Here is a 16,077-nt window from a genome sequence, read left to right as displayed (position 1 = left end):
AATAAAAATAAGAAGTAGTTTTAATAAAAATTAAAAACATAAAATAATAAATAAATGTTTTTAAACATCTTCATCGTTGGATGGTTCGCGAGGTGGGACTGGCGATAAGATGTGGAGGTGCTGACAAATCTGCTGTATAGTAGCATCAATGTTGTCAAATCATTGAAAACACTGTTGCTCAAATCGAGTGAGGCGCTCAGAGATGTCAGCATATGAAGCCGCCGCATGAACTAGATGAGAGGGTGCTGATGGTTGAGTCGGTGAGTCCTCGTGCTGTGGAGGGACATCATCAGGAATGTCCTCGTAGACCTCCTCCTCGATAGATTAGGCGAGACGATATTGAGGAGGGTAGGTTCCTCGGCACTTTTCAATCATCCTCATGCTAAGCATGCTCGAGATGCCTTGTGGAGACATCTGGCCAATGAGGGTTAAGGATGATTCTTGGGCTACGGTGCTGAGTAGCCCGAAGTGTCGAGCCAACCGAGTAACATAGGGGCCAATGGAGATGATCCCCTTCCTATGCCACTCCATCTTATAACGCCCTCACACCCGGAACCATCGCCAGAGTTGAGTTTGAGGTGTTACTAAACTTAATTCATTGATTAAACAGCTCAAACAATTTATTTTAAAAATTTTCAAACAAGCTGACTAACTGCATCATAGTCGCTTAAAAATTCATATCTCGAGTTCTGAAACTCAAAATTAAGATCCGTAAATTTTTCCTAAAACTAGACTCATATATCTACCTAATAATGTTTTTCTAGAATTTTTGGTCAGGCCAATTAGTACAGTTTATTAGTTAAATTCTCCCCAATTTCAGGGTTCGACTGCTCTGACCCCTATGTATTACGAATCAGATATCTCCCTGTAAAGAGTTTCAATGATTATGGCGTTTGTTTCTATTAAAACTAGACTAAATAAGGAATCTGTACATATAAAGCATCGATTCTAATTGTTTTTTTAAAATTTATGGTGAATGTTTAAATTCAGAACAGGGGATTCAGAGTACACTCTGACCTTGTTCCACCAAAACTTACATATCTCATAAAATATAACTCAAATACCTGTTTCGTTCCATCCATTTGAAAATTGACTTACTAATATTCGATTTCATAACTTATTTATCATTTAATTCCATTTCTACTATTTTTAGTGATTTTTTAAATTCACGTCACTGCTGTTGTCTAATTCTGTTTTGTGGGCAATTTTATCTTTTCAAGGATTTTCATGGTTTAATTAAGACATAAAGCATACATGTTATCATATATAAAATTGATTAGCCATTCCAATAGCTAATCATTTACATACCCTTTTCTTACCAAACCATAACCATATCATAAGATCATTTATACAAAGTGAATATATTGCTATACATGCCACTCTCAAAATATAAAAGCCATTTTACCAATTTGGGTCTTCGGATAGTGTGAACGAGCCTTCGACCTATCCCGATTCTCAAGCCGGCTTGTCAAAACTACAATTAATGAAAATGAGGGAGTAAGCATAAATGCTTAGTAAGTTCACATGAAAATAATAAGTAACATGATTATGCAATCCAACATAAACATCATTAAAACACTCATAACATAAGAATACTTACTATCTTACCACAATTTTGTTTCACCAAGTTCTCAACCAAGGATTAAACTCATACCTGTCCATTTTCACTTCTTCAACACATTCATCATCGAATCACTTTCGTTTTAAATATTCTCCATATTCTCTTAGGATTCTCCCGTTGAACACATCGGAATATAATTTTGGATACACGGATAGTGTGCACGTAAGTGCTATACTCATACCTAAACAAGCTCAATAGCTTTTTAAATCTATGTAGCCAAGCTACCATGTAACCCGCTCATAAATGAACTCGGACTCAACTCAACGAGCTCGGGCGTTCGCATCCATAAGTGAACTCTGACTCAACTCAACTAGCTCGGATACCTAGTTATATCTCACGAACTCGGACTCAACTCAACGAGTTTGGAACTCAACCATCCTAGTGACATGTCACTTGTACCCTAATCTATTCCCAAGATTCAAACGGGATTCTTCTCAATTACACATTTTAATCGTCTTCTTCAAAATATAGAAACCGATAATTGCTAGCATCTCATACTTACCAAGTTGTTCACACAATTTGTATATTACCAAATACTAATTCACAAAGCATAATATTTCATGATAATAAGTATAATATCATATAAATATCATTAAATCACTTAAAATAAAAATTATGTTACCTTAATATCATATAAATATCATTAAATCACTTAAAATAAAAATTATGTTACCTTATTTACACATGAACTTACCTCGATACAAAATATTAGCAATCGAGCCTATTCCTCGTAAACTTTGTTTTTCCCTCGATCACGACTTGAATCTTGTTTCTCTTGATCTATAATACCAAATTAATTTATTTAATACATACATTCATCAAAACAGCCCCTAGCACAAACTTTGGCAAAATTACCATTTTGCCCCTAAACTTTCACATATTTGCACTTTTTCCCCAAGGCTCGTAAATTAAAATTCATCCTATTTTCTTATGTTTTATGACATTCTGATCATTTTTCCCTTCTATGACAACATCAAATTCACACTCTAACATGTACTTATGAATATTAGGTATTTTTACCAATTAAGCCCTTTTACTCATTTTCACTTAAAATCGAGTACCACAAGTTGTCTAACATAATTTAAAACCTCATATTCTATAATAAAACATCAAAATACACAAATTTCACCTATGGGTATTTTTCCAAATATGAACCCTAGGTTGACTTATTGCTAGCATAAGCTAAATCGAGCTACCGGGATTTCAAAAACATAAAAATCATTAAAAGCAGGGCTTGAAATCACTTACTATGAAGCTTGGAAGTTGAAGAAACCCTAGCTATGGAGAGAGGTAAGGTTCGACCAAGGCTAGATGAAGATGAACACATTTTGGCCTTAATTTTCCTTTTAATTAATTTTAATTACAAAATGACTAAAATACCCTTAATACCTTTCTTTGAAAATTTTCACGTACAGGCCCATTTTTTGTCCAAAATTTTAGAAATTGGTCAAATTTCTATTTAATACCTCATTAATATTCCAAAGCAATTTCATACTAAAAATTTCTAGAACACAAGTTTTTGTAAATTATTCGATTTAGTCCCTAATCTCAACTTAAGCAGTTTATGCATAGAATTTTGTCACAAAATTTTCACACAATCATGCAATCATATCATAAACCTCAAAATAATTATAAGATAATTATATCTATCTCAAATTTTTGGTTACGAAACCACTATTCTGATTAGGCCCTAATTCGGGATATGACAACTCTCCCCCCTTTAAGAATTTTTGTCCTCGAAAATCTTACCGTTAAACAGGTGTGGGTATTGATTTCTCATGGTTTCCTCAGGTTCCCATGTAGTCTCTTGTACCCTGTGCTTTTTCCACAATACTTTCACGAGAGCGACACTTTTATTTCTTTGTTGCTTGACCTCTCGAGCTAAAATCTTAATCGGTTCTTCTTTGTAAGTCATATCCGGTCGTAACTCAATTTCTGTCGGTGAAATTATATGTGAAGGATCCGAACGATACCGACGTAGCGTAGATACATGGAACACATCATGCATCTTCTATAACTCAGATGGCAATGCTAACCAATAAGCTACTGGTCCAACTTTTTGAATTATTTCATACGGTCCGATAAAATGCGGACTCAACTTGCCCTTCCGTCCAAATCTAAGAACTTTCTTCCATGGAGACACTTTTAAAAATACCTTATCACCAACTTGAAACTCAATTTCCTTTCGTTTCAAATCCGCATAAGATTTCTGTTTGTCCGAATCAGCTTTCAAACAATCTCGAATCACTTTCACTTTTTCTTCAGTTTCTTTTATTAGATCAACTCCATAAATCTAATTTTCCTTGAGTTCAGTCCAATACAATGGCGTCTGACATTTACGACCATACAATGCTTCATAAGGTGCCATCTTCAAACTCGTCTGATAACTATTATTATAAGCAAATTCTACTAACGGTAAGTACCTTTCCCAACTACCTTGAAATTCCAATACACAACATCTGAGCATGTCTTCAAGAATCAATCACTCTCTCCGATTGTCCATCGGTTTGTGGATGAAAAGCGAGATTGAAATTTAACCGTACCTAATGCCTCTTGCAACTTTTACCAAAACCGCGAAGTAAATCTTGGATCTCTATCCGAAATGATTGACAAAGGTATTCCGTGAAGTCTAACAATCTCACTGATATACAATTCAGCCAACTTATTAAGAGAATAATACATACGTACCGGAATAAAATGAGCCGATTTAGTCAGTCTGTCAACTATTACCCATATGGCATCTTTCTTCCCCGAAGTTAATAGCAACCCTGATATAAAATCCATAGTAATCCGATTCCACTTCCATTCAGGAACCATGATAGGATGGAGTAGTCCCGAAGGTACTTGGTGTTCAGCTTTCACTTGTTGACAAATTAAGCACTTTGATACAAACTCGGAGATATCTCTTTTCATTCCACTCCACCAATACATTTTCTTCAAGTCATTATACATTTTCGTACTGCCCGGGTGAACTGCCAAACAACCATTATGTACTTCATGCAAAATCTTTTGAAACAACTCATCATTTTTTAGTACACAAATCCGGTTTTTAAACATCAAGCAACCATTAGAACCGATTCTGAAATCTGACCTTGTATCAACCTCACATTGTTTTCTTTTGGCTTGCAAATCTTCATCGCTTTTCTGAGCTTCACAAATCTCTTGTAAAAACATCGATTTTGCTCTTAACTCTGCTAAAATCGAACCATCATCTGATACCTTTAACTGAGTATTCATAGCTCTCAAAGCAAATAGCAACTTTCTGCTCAAAGCATTGGCAACCACATTCGCTTTTCCCGGATGGTAGTCAATAACAAGTTTGTAATCTTTCAATAACTCCAACCATCTTCGCTGTCTCAAATTCAAGTCTTTTTATGACATCAAATACTTAAGACTTTTGTGGTCGGTATATACTCGGCACTTTTCACCATACAGATAATGCCGCCAAATCTTCAAAGCAAATATTATAGCAGCCAATTCCAAATCATGAGTCGGATAATTCCTTTCGTGAGATTTTAACTGCCTCGAAGCATAAGCCACCACTTTTCCTTCTTGCATAAGTACACATCCTAAGCCATTTCGAGAAGCATCACTATACACCACAAATTTTTACGATTCAAGTTGTACCAACACCATCGCTTCAGATTAATAACTTTTTCAATTCTTCAAAACTCATTGACATTCTTCGCCCACTCAAATTTAACATCCTTTCGAGTAGTCTAGTCATAGGAGCGACAATTATAGAAAATCCATTTACAAACCGCCGATAATACCCAGCTAGCCCCAAGAAACTTCTAACCGGTTACATTTTTGGTGGTTTCCAATCAACAATGGCGAAATTTTACTAGGATCAACCAAGATACCATCACCTGAAACAATGTGACCCAAAAATCCAACTTCCCGAAGCCAAAATTCACTTTTACTGTCTCATCTTTCGTATAAATTAAGATGTCATCTATAAATACCACAACAAATTTGTCCAAGTATGGCCCAAATATGCGATTCATCAAATCCACAAACATAGCAGGAGAATTTGTTAACCCGAATAGCATAACTAAAAATTCATAATGACCATAACTTGTCCTAAAAGCAGTTTTAGGTACATCCGACTCTTTTACTCGCAACTGGTAATACCCAGATCTCAAGTCAATCTTTGAAAACCATGTCTCTCCTTTCAGCTGATCAAACAAATCATCAATTCTCGGCAACGGATACTTGTTCTTGATTGTCACCTTTTTTAATTTCCGATAGTCAACACACAATCTTATATAACCATCCTTCTTTTTCACAAATAACACGGGAGCACCCCAAGGTGAAAAACTCGGTCTCACAAAGCCTTTGTCAGTCAAATCTTGCAATTCCGACTTTAATTCTTTCAACTCTGCTGGTGCCATTCTATACGGAGCAATCGAGATCAGAGCTATTCCCGGTATCAACTCAATACCAAATTCTACTTCCTTGACTGGAGGCAAACCTGGCAACTCTTCTGGAAATACATCCGCGAATTCACACACAATCGACACTGATTCAACTTTCTTTTCAATTTCTTTTGTATTAAGTACATATGCCAAATAAGCTTCATAACCCTTCCTCAAATATCTCTGAGCCGACATCGAAGAAATCACACTAGATAATGCCTCGATTTGCTCGGTTCAACCATGAGAATTTTACCACTTTCACACTTTAATTCTATAACCTTTTCTTTGCAATTTGTTATAGCATCGTGCAATGTCAACCAATCCATACCCAAAATAACATCAAATTCATCAAAAGGCAACAACATCAAGTCGACCAGAAAGTAATGACCCTGAATCATTAAAGGGCATTTCTTGCATACTTTATCAACTATCACACATTTGCCTAATGGACTTGACACTCTGATCATAAATTCTATGTACTCAACAAGTATATTCATACTAGACACCATTTTCATACACACATATGAATGAGTAGAACCGGGATCAATCAAAGTAATAACATTAACATCATAAAGAGAAAATATACCAGTAATCACGTCAGGTGATGAAGCATCTTAACATACCTTTATGGCATAAGTTCTAGCTGGAGACCTTGCTTCAGGTTTAGCTGCTGAATCTCTGACTACATTCTTGCTGCTTGCTTCATTTCCAGCTTTTCTCGAATATCTTCCCCTCGAGTCTGCACCATTAGCTTTTACACTCTAAAAATTTTCCTTCTCAACTCTCCCTGGGCAGTCTTTAATAAAATGATTTTGAGAACTACACCGAAAACATTCATTCGCTTTACATGGGCCAAAATGATTTCTGCCACACCGCTGGCACTCGGGCTAAACAAATCTCGAATTCCCCATACTAGCCACGGAAGTAGTTTGAGATTTAAGACCCACATTTTGCTTCTTAAAATTTCCATATGATTGTCCGGCCGAAATCTGAGAACTAGGATTCATATTTCTAGATTTTCTAGATTGCTGTAAGAATGAACTGCTCATCGATCTTTTCTTCCAATTTCTAGTCTCAGCCTCTACTTTTTTCTTCTCTTTAAGTAGTTTTTTAGCCTTGCAAGCCTGATCAATAAGTACTACCATTTCTTTTAATTCAAGAATCCCAACAAATACTTTGATGTCTTCATTGAATCCATCCTCAAATCGTCTACACATTTTAGCCTCTGTAGGAATATATTCTCTAGCATACTTACTCAACCTAACGAACTCCCTTTCGTATTCAGTAACTGTCATGTTCCCCTGCTTCAATTCAAGAAACTTTTTACGCTTTTGATCAAAAAATCTTTCACTGATGTATTTCTTCCGAAATTCTTCTTGAAAGAACTCCCAAGTTACTTTCTCTTTCGGTACTACTGAAATCAATGTCTTCCACCAATAATAGGCTGAATCTCTCAACAATGATATAGAACATTTCAAGCATTCCTCAGGTGTACAAGACAATTCATCAAATACCCGAATAGAATTCTCAAGCCAAAACTCTACTTTCTCGGCATCATCATCAACATTTGCCCTGAATTCTTCGGCCCCTTGCTTACGGATTCTGTCAACTGGAGTTCTTTGAAATTTCATCAGATCTACACCTTGAGGCATCGGGGGTACAGGTTGAGGAATTGGGGGAGGTGGGGGAGGTTGTGCATTCGGGTTCGTATGAATGAACTCAGTGTACCAGGCATTCATCATCTGGAGAAAGGCTTCCCAAGCCCCTTCTCCTCCTCCTTGACCAACAATAGGAGGTGGATTTTTAGTTGGCACCGCCCCTTCAGCCAAAGCTGGTGCATTACTCTCTACATCATCAGCCGCAGCTGGATCGGGATCCATTTACTATAAAAAAATCATTTAAAAGGTCAGAAGTTGTCACACTATCACAATATATATATATGGCATGTATAGCAAAACCCGTACTACAACACGTTAGTCCGAGAACCGACTAAACCTACTCTGATACCACTAAATGTAACTCCCTCACGCCCGAAATCGTCGCCAGAGTCAAGTTTGAGGTGTTACTAAACTTAATTCATTGATTAAATAGCTCAAACAATTTATTTTAAAAAATTTCAAACAAGCTAACTAACTGCGTCACATCATTTAAAAATTCATCTCTCAAGTTTCGAAACTCGAAATTAAGATCCGTAAATTTTCCTGAAACTAGACTCATATATCTATCTACTAATTATTTTCTAGAATTTTTGGTCGAGCCAATTAGTACAGTTTATTGATTAAAGTCTCCCCTGTTTCATGGTTCGACTGTTCTGACCCCTGTGTATAACGAATCAGATATCTCCCTATAAAGAGTTTCAATGATTATGCCGTTTGTTTCTCTTAAAACTAGACTAAATAAGGAATCTGTATATATAATTATGGTGAATTTTTAAATTCAGAACAGGGGATTCAGAGACCACTTTGACACTGTTCCACTAAAACTTAAATATCTCATAAAAAATATAACTCATATACCTGTTTCATTCCACCCATTTGAAAATAGACTTATTAAGCTTCGATTTCATAACTTATTTATCATTTAATTACATTTTTACTATTTTTAGTGATTTTTCAAATTCACGCCTTCGTCATTGTCGATTACATTTTGTGGGCAATTTTATCTTTTCAAGGATTTTCATGGTTTAATTAAGACATAAAGCATACATGTTATCATATATAAACTTGATTAGCCATTCCAATAGCTAATCATTTACACACCCTTTTCTTACCAAACCATAACCAGATCATAAGATCATTTATACAAAGTGAGTATATTGCTATACATGCCACTCTCAAAATATACAAGCCATTTTACCAATTTGGGTCTTCGGATAGTGTGAACGAGCCTTCGACCTATCCCGATTCTCAAGCCAGCTTGTCAAAACTACAATGAATGAAAAGGAGGGAGTAAGCATGAATGCTTAGTAAGTTCACATGCAAATAATAAGTAACATGATTATGCAATCCAAAATAAACATCATTAAAACACTTATAACATAAGAATACTTACTATCTTACCACAATTTTGTTTCACCAAGTTCTCAACCAAGGATTAAACTCATACCTGCATTTTCACTTCTTCAACTCATTCATCATCAAATCACTTTTGTTTTAAATATTTTCCATATTCTCTTAGGATTCTCCCGTTAAAGACATCGGAATATAATTTTGGATACGTGGATAGTATGCACGTAAGTGCTATACTTATACCTAAACAAGCTCAATAGCTTTTGAAATCTATGTAGCCAAGCAACCATGTAACCCGCCCATAAATGAACTCAGACTCAACTCAACGAGCTCGGGTGTTCGCATCCATAAGTGAACTCAGACTCAACTCAACTAGCTCGGATTCCTAGTTACATCTCACGAACTCGGACTCAACTCAACGAGTTTGGAACTCAACCATCCTAGTGACATGTCACTTGTACCCTAATCTATTCCCAAGATTCAATCGGGATTCTTCTCAATTACACATTTTAATCGTCTTTTTCGAAATATAAAAACCGATAATTATTAGCATCTCATACTTATCAAGTTGTTCACACAATTTGCATATTACCAAATACTAATTCACAAAGCATAATATTTCATGATAATAAGTATAATATCATATAAATATCATTAAATCACTTAAAATAAAAATTATGTTACCTTATTTACACATGAACTTACCCCGATACAAAATATTAACAATCGAGCCTATTCCTCGTAAACTTTGTTTTTCCATTGATCATGACTTGAATCTTGTTTCTCTTGATCTATAATATCAAATTAATTTATTTAATACATACATTCATCAAAACAGCCCCTAGTACGAACTTTGGTAAAATTACCATTTTGTCCCTAAACTTTCACATATTTGCATTTTTCCCCAAGGCTCGTAAATTAAAATTCATCCTATTTTCTTATGTTTTATGACATGCTGATCATTTTTTCCTTCTATAGAAACATCAAATTCACACTCTAACATGTACTTATGAATATTAGGTATTTTTACCGATTACGCCCTTTTACTCGTTTTCACTTAAAACCGAGTAGCACAAGTTGTCTAACATAATTTAAAACCTCATATTATATCATAAAACACCATAATACACAAATTTAACCTATGGGTATTTTTCCAAATATGAACCCTAGTTTGACTTATTGCTAGCATAAGCTAAATCGAGCTACCGGGATTCCAAAAACATAAAAATCATTAAAAACGGGGCTTGAAATCACTTACTATGAAGCTTGGAAGTTGAAGAACCCTAGTTATGAAGAGAGGTAAGGTTCGGCCAAGGCTTGATGAAGATGAACACATTTTGGCCTTAATTTCCCTTTTAATTAATTTTAATTACAAAATGACTAAAATACCCTTAATACCTTTCTTTGAAAATTTTCATGTACAAGCCCATTTTTGTCCAAAATTTTAGAAATTGGTCAAATTTCTAGTTAAGACCTCCTCATTAATATTCCAAAGCAATTTCATACTAAAAACTTCTAGAATACAAGTTTTTGCAAATTATTCGATTTAGTCCCTAATCTCAACTTAAGCACTTTATGCATAGAATTTCGTCACGAAATTTTCACACAATCATGAAATCATATCATAAATCTCAAAATAATTATAAAATAATTATTTCTATCTCAAATTTTTGGTCACGAAACCACTATTTCGATTAGGCCCTAATTCAGGATATTACACGTTTGGTGCTAAAATGCGAGGGCGATGAAATAGGCAAGGTCGATGAAGTGCCCGTGTGACATACACCATAAAAAGTAGGCGTCGTGAGTGTTGACGATGCCAGTTCTCTCTCACCGTCCTGTAATCGTGTGAGCCAAAATGGCGTGTAGGTACCTCAGAGACGGAGGGAGAGCCGATGCCTTAGAGTGGCTAGGATTGTAGGTGGCCCTACTTGGTACTAGTGCATGCCAACATCGTGAAGGAGAATGATGGATGTGGTGGTTGAGAGCATGTAAGTCATTCTCCTCCTTGAATTCCTCCGTATATAAACCCAATGCAGTACCAAATTGTGGTACGCTGAGCTGGCGGATTAGTCTGCCTCGGCAAAATTGCAATATGCCGGGATCATCGTAGTTCATCATCACGGTCTGAAGATGAAATGTGGAGCATAATTCCATCGTAAGCTCGAGATACGTCGACTCGATGATCCCAAAGAAAAGCTCTCAAGGGTCAGTGGTTAGGGGGCCCGAATCACATCAGCCAACTAAACTTGTTCGATTGCAGCCCAGTCGATGCAGCGGCCCGCAATTAAAGGTCGGGCCCAGAGTATTTGGAATATTTCTTCTTGGGGCCCAATGGGGACCTCAAGAAAGGGTGACGATCTTCCGTGGTAGGACCCGAGGAAGATGACGCTCCCTTCATTTTCTTTGAAGTAGGGACAGCAGCCTTTTTACAACGTGAGGATGGCATGGTACCTGCAATTATAAAGGAGAATAATAGTACGTAAACGAATTTGAAAAGCCATGAATTTGAACTAACAATTTCAGCCAAAATTACTAATACTAACCAATCTCAGCCAACATAATAATTTTGATAGCATAATTTCGTGACATTGGCATTGTAAGGGCGTGAGAATGGGCATCGAATTTCATGGAAATATAAAGAGCATAAATTTGGCACATGGCATGAGTTGTAATAGTAAATAACAAAAAGCAATTGAAAACTATGAATATTGATTTAGAGTAGGTGAATAAGGCATGAGAGTTTCATAAAAATATGTCATGGGGAATGAATGATAACTAATCTTAAAAGAAATGAAACTTGAATGATAGCATAGTGTGAGATACATAAAGATTATAGCATTAAAAATGCATGGACTTAAAGGTAAAAAAGTGAACAAACGCTAAAAAATGGAAGAATAAGCGTCAGGAATGAAGTTGGAAGCAGTGCACGGGCGTGGTGGGGAGGGCATGTGGACTTGCAGCAGCTAGGGTTAGGGTTTTTGGGTGAAGAAGACAATAAATAGTGCAGCCTATTTATAGATTTTGGGGCACGCGGTTAGGTAACACGCCCATGTTCCCCAATTTTAGCCCGTGTGATTTGTAAATTTTGAGTTTGGGGGCATCTGACATTTAGTTCACTCACGTGTTTCTTGGGCGTGTGGGTGCATACGGTCGTGTCGTATGGCCGTGTCTGGCATTGTTCACTTCCCCCACACCAATGTATGTAGACCCACACCCGTGTCAATCTAATAGGTTCGACCACGGGTGCTAGACACGGGCGTGTCGCATGCCCGTGCTGTTTTAACAGGTTCACCCACGGTTCTTCCACACGGGCGTGTCGTACGCTCGTGTTGTTTTGGCAGGTTCGACCACGACCCTGTCATACTGCCGTGGCATTTTATTATAGCCCGTGTTTGGGAAAATCATTGCCCTATTTTCATACGGCCCTAAGCACGCCCGTGTGCTTGGCCGTGTCTCTGTGGAAAACCTATATTCAAGAGCTCCATTAGTAAGTTAGGTGTTGAAGACTAAATTTTAAAGAAGTTAATACGGTTAGTGCTCGGGTTGCCTCCTGATAAGCACTTATTTATAGTCTAAGCTCGACTTACCTCTCCATTGAATGATCATGGTGGTTTGAGGAGTTTATACTCCTCATTCCTGCTATCATTCTCATCAAAATAAGGTTTTATATAGGTGTTGTTTACCTTAAAATTGCCGAACTTGGGATGACTCACCTCGACTGTACTGAATGGGAAAATGTTAAGTACCGTAAGAGGAATTTCTTCATTCGGTGTGGTAGTGACAATGTAAGGATCTGCGGCATCTAATAAGACTTTATCTCTAACCTTAAGTTAATTTGGAAAGGTATTGAGCTCGTTCTGGCATAGTTTTGGTTTATCGTGTGTTTTTGGTTTATGCGTCCGCCATTCATCTAGCTCCTCGATTTGTAACCTTCGATCTTCATGAACAGGTCTGTAACACCCCAAACCCCGCCCAGACGTTATGACCGAATCCGGTGTGTCACATTGAAGCGTTACTAGAAAAGTCATGTTTTATCTAAAGTCTTTCTTAGTGTTTAAAGAATATCTTCATTATAGATCAAAGTGAATAGAAGCTGTGCACCAGGTAGGATGCCAAAAAAGAGGAGGTGAGTCAATTAGACTACTTAAGTACCCAGCTCTCTACGGATCTAATCCTAGACATGCACAATTGAGTGATTGTTCATGGAAAACCAATTCATTTAAAACCATTTGAAAAGGTTATTTATTTTGAAAATGTTTTCGTTGCGGAAGCTTTGCTTTGTTATCGCAATATTTTGAAATCAAGTAACCCTTTTAAAATCCCCCCTAGAGCTATTCAATTTCAAACAATTAAAACAATATCATATCTAAGCTAACAAAACATACTAAAAATAGTTAAAAATAATTAAAGCGGCCTTGTTACAACCTGAAATATAACTAAAAAATAACTTAAAGAACTACTAATTTAATTAAAAACCATCTGCGTTGTCCACGTGGCCACCCTGAATCCTACCAGCTCCAAGTCCCCAGTTTAAGGCTCACCTACAAGGGTAAAAGGAAGGGGTGAGTTTGGAAAAATCAGTGTGTAAAATAAACCCAACTAGAGCTTAAATCAGTTCAAGCTTTACTGGGCCTAAGCCCTATTCAGAAATTAGAGTTAACTAGGCCTTAGCCCATATCAATATTAATCTGGGCCATAGCCTTATTACAAGTCGAGATATATTGGGCCTTGCCTATATTAACACAGTTGGGCCCATTTCAATACAGTTGGCCCATAACAAAGCAGTCTCATATGATTAATGCATGATAACCCCATCCAACCCTGCACTTGCCTCCGTCCATCCCTACACTTCCGTGGGAATAAATCACCCACGCCATCCCTACACTTTAAGTGTTAGCACCGATTCTTGGCACTAACTATAATCCACAGCAAAGCTGCTTATATCAGAATATGTGGCATAGCCACCAAAACGGGTTCTTCCTCCATAACAAAACCCAACCACATGCAGTATGACATGTATGCAGAATATATATATAATTAACAAGGCATGCTTCAGAAAGACAGTCAGATTATAGCGTAAGAACAATTATTTACCCTCGAGGGGCGTAATCATAAATTTAGCCCTTTAGAGGTATTACGGTAATTCTACCTTATAAATGTATTTCAGTAATTTTATCAGTCTTTTTAGGGTTTCATGCTCATTACAGTTATTAACATGTCTTCAGAATACTTACCGGACGTTTTTACCGAAATGGGCCCGTTGCCCATTACCTAATTTCGGCCCATCGAAGCCCAAATTCACCGAGGTGCACGAAATTGTGCACTTTGCAATCTTACCGTTGAAGATACCAAAATTATCAATACAAACAATCCCACGAGCACTCGCACGCTCACAAGTTCTCAAAATGTCAGCTTTTCAGCATTTTGGCTTTTTGGCTTTTGCCGATCTAGTCTACTAGTGGGTGTCGTTTACACACCTGTTTTTTGACGAAACGTTGACGAGTTCTACACACGAGTTTCCTTTTCCAGATTATGGATTAGATCTAAATCTAGTCGTTCCAATTATCCAAGCCCTCGATCAGTAGCCTTTAATCCATACTAGAGCAAAACAAATCAAATAACACCACTAAACCCTTTTAGTTTAGTCGACAGGCACCCTTTGCATATAGGGGTTTTCGGCTTTTCTTTAAATCCCGAAATAAAGAATGGAAATAAGATTCTGAGTACTTACCACCAACGATGTACTTGTCAAGAGCGTTTCCAACACTTCCCCAATCTCAGATCCACAGTGAATCCAATCTTAAAATGCGAGTAGAGAATAGAACTAGATATTAATTCCCGAATCACTAGGACTTATGAAGGTTTTGGGTTTTAAGGGTAATAGGCTATCTTTAATCAAGAGAAAAGATGAGTAAAAAGAGAAGAGAAGAGTAGAAGAAGATAGGTTCGGTTCTTGATGAAGAAAAGATGAAAAAGAAGGAAACAACTTATAAAAGCCCAAAATTAAAAGACCAATTTCAGCACAATTCCTTCTTGACTTAAATTCCATGTTTTGCTTCTTAATTCTTGGCCAAATTCAATGTTTGAATTTCATTCAAACACCTAACCAATCAGTAGCCTTATCCACTGCTTCATCATGCTGCTAAGAAGAGTTTCAGTCCAACTCTACCACTCTCCCTCATGCATGTAGCAAAAAGACAGTCCTTCACATGCACAAGACTCGAACTCGGGTCCTCCAGCACACCCCATGTCTTTGGCCTTTGGGACGCAACCTTGTTTTTGATATAATACTGCCACAATAATTTATAACCCTTACCTGCTTTAGTTCTGGCCCGCTTTAAAAAAATAAAATGAATTCGCTGCAAGAAGGGCTCGAACTGCGCCCTCTTGGCGTGCTCAAAGACGCTGCTATTGCGCCACGGGCACTTCTTGTGCTGGATTATGCTTGCAACTCCTCTTAACCCCTATTTTAACTGCAACCTGAATACTAAAAAAAAAAAAACCATTTGCGGGCATCGTGCCTTGAACCCAGGCACCTCCCACGCCCTCCTAGCGTGCTTAGCCACTGGGCTAGGTGCTTGTCTGTGCTAAACTTCAGCCCAAATCATTAATAAGGCCTATTGCCCAGATTCCCTAAGGTAGCATAAAATTTAATTTTTTTTTGCTATAGTCTTGAATCGAACCCAAGCCTTTTCCCACACTATAAATCCATCGTAATTCACTTAGATCCTACACAAAATAATTAATAACAATATTGATAATAATTTCCCATAAAAAGTTAAAACATCAATAATTCTATCTCAGGCCATCTCCTACCCGAACTCGGACTCCAAACCCAATATTTCTAGGCCCAATTTTTGAGGCGTTACAACTCTACCCCCCTTAAAAAAAATTTCATCCTCGAAATTTTCCATCCAGCTATCAGTTGTCTAATACCGACTATTGCACTATGCTACCGCTGCGCACTCTGATTAAAAATAAACTTACCAATCCCATTTATTAAATCTAAGCATACAATAACATGTTT

This window comes from Gossypium arboreum, chromosome 13 (assembly GCF_025698485.1).
Source record: "Gossypium arboreum isolate Shixiya-1 chromosome 13, ASM2569848v2, whole genome shotgun sequence".
Taxonomy (NCBI): domain Eukaryota; kingdom Viridiplantae; phylum Streptophyta; class Magnoliopsida; order Malvales; family Malvaceae; genus Gossypium; species Gossypium arboreum.
The sequence above is the reverse complement of the archived record's forward strand: the minus strand, read 5'-3'. Positions refer to the sequence as shown.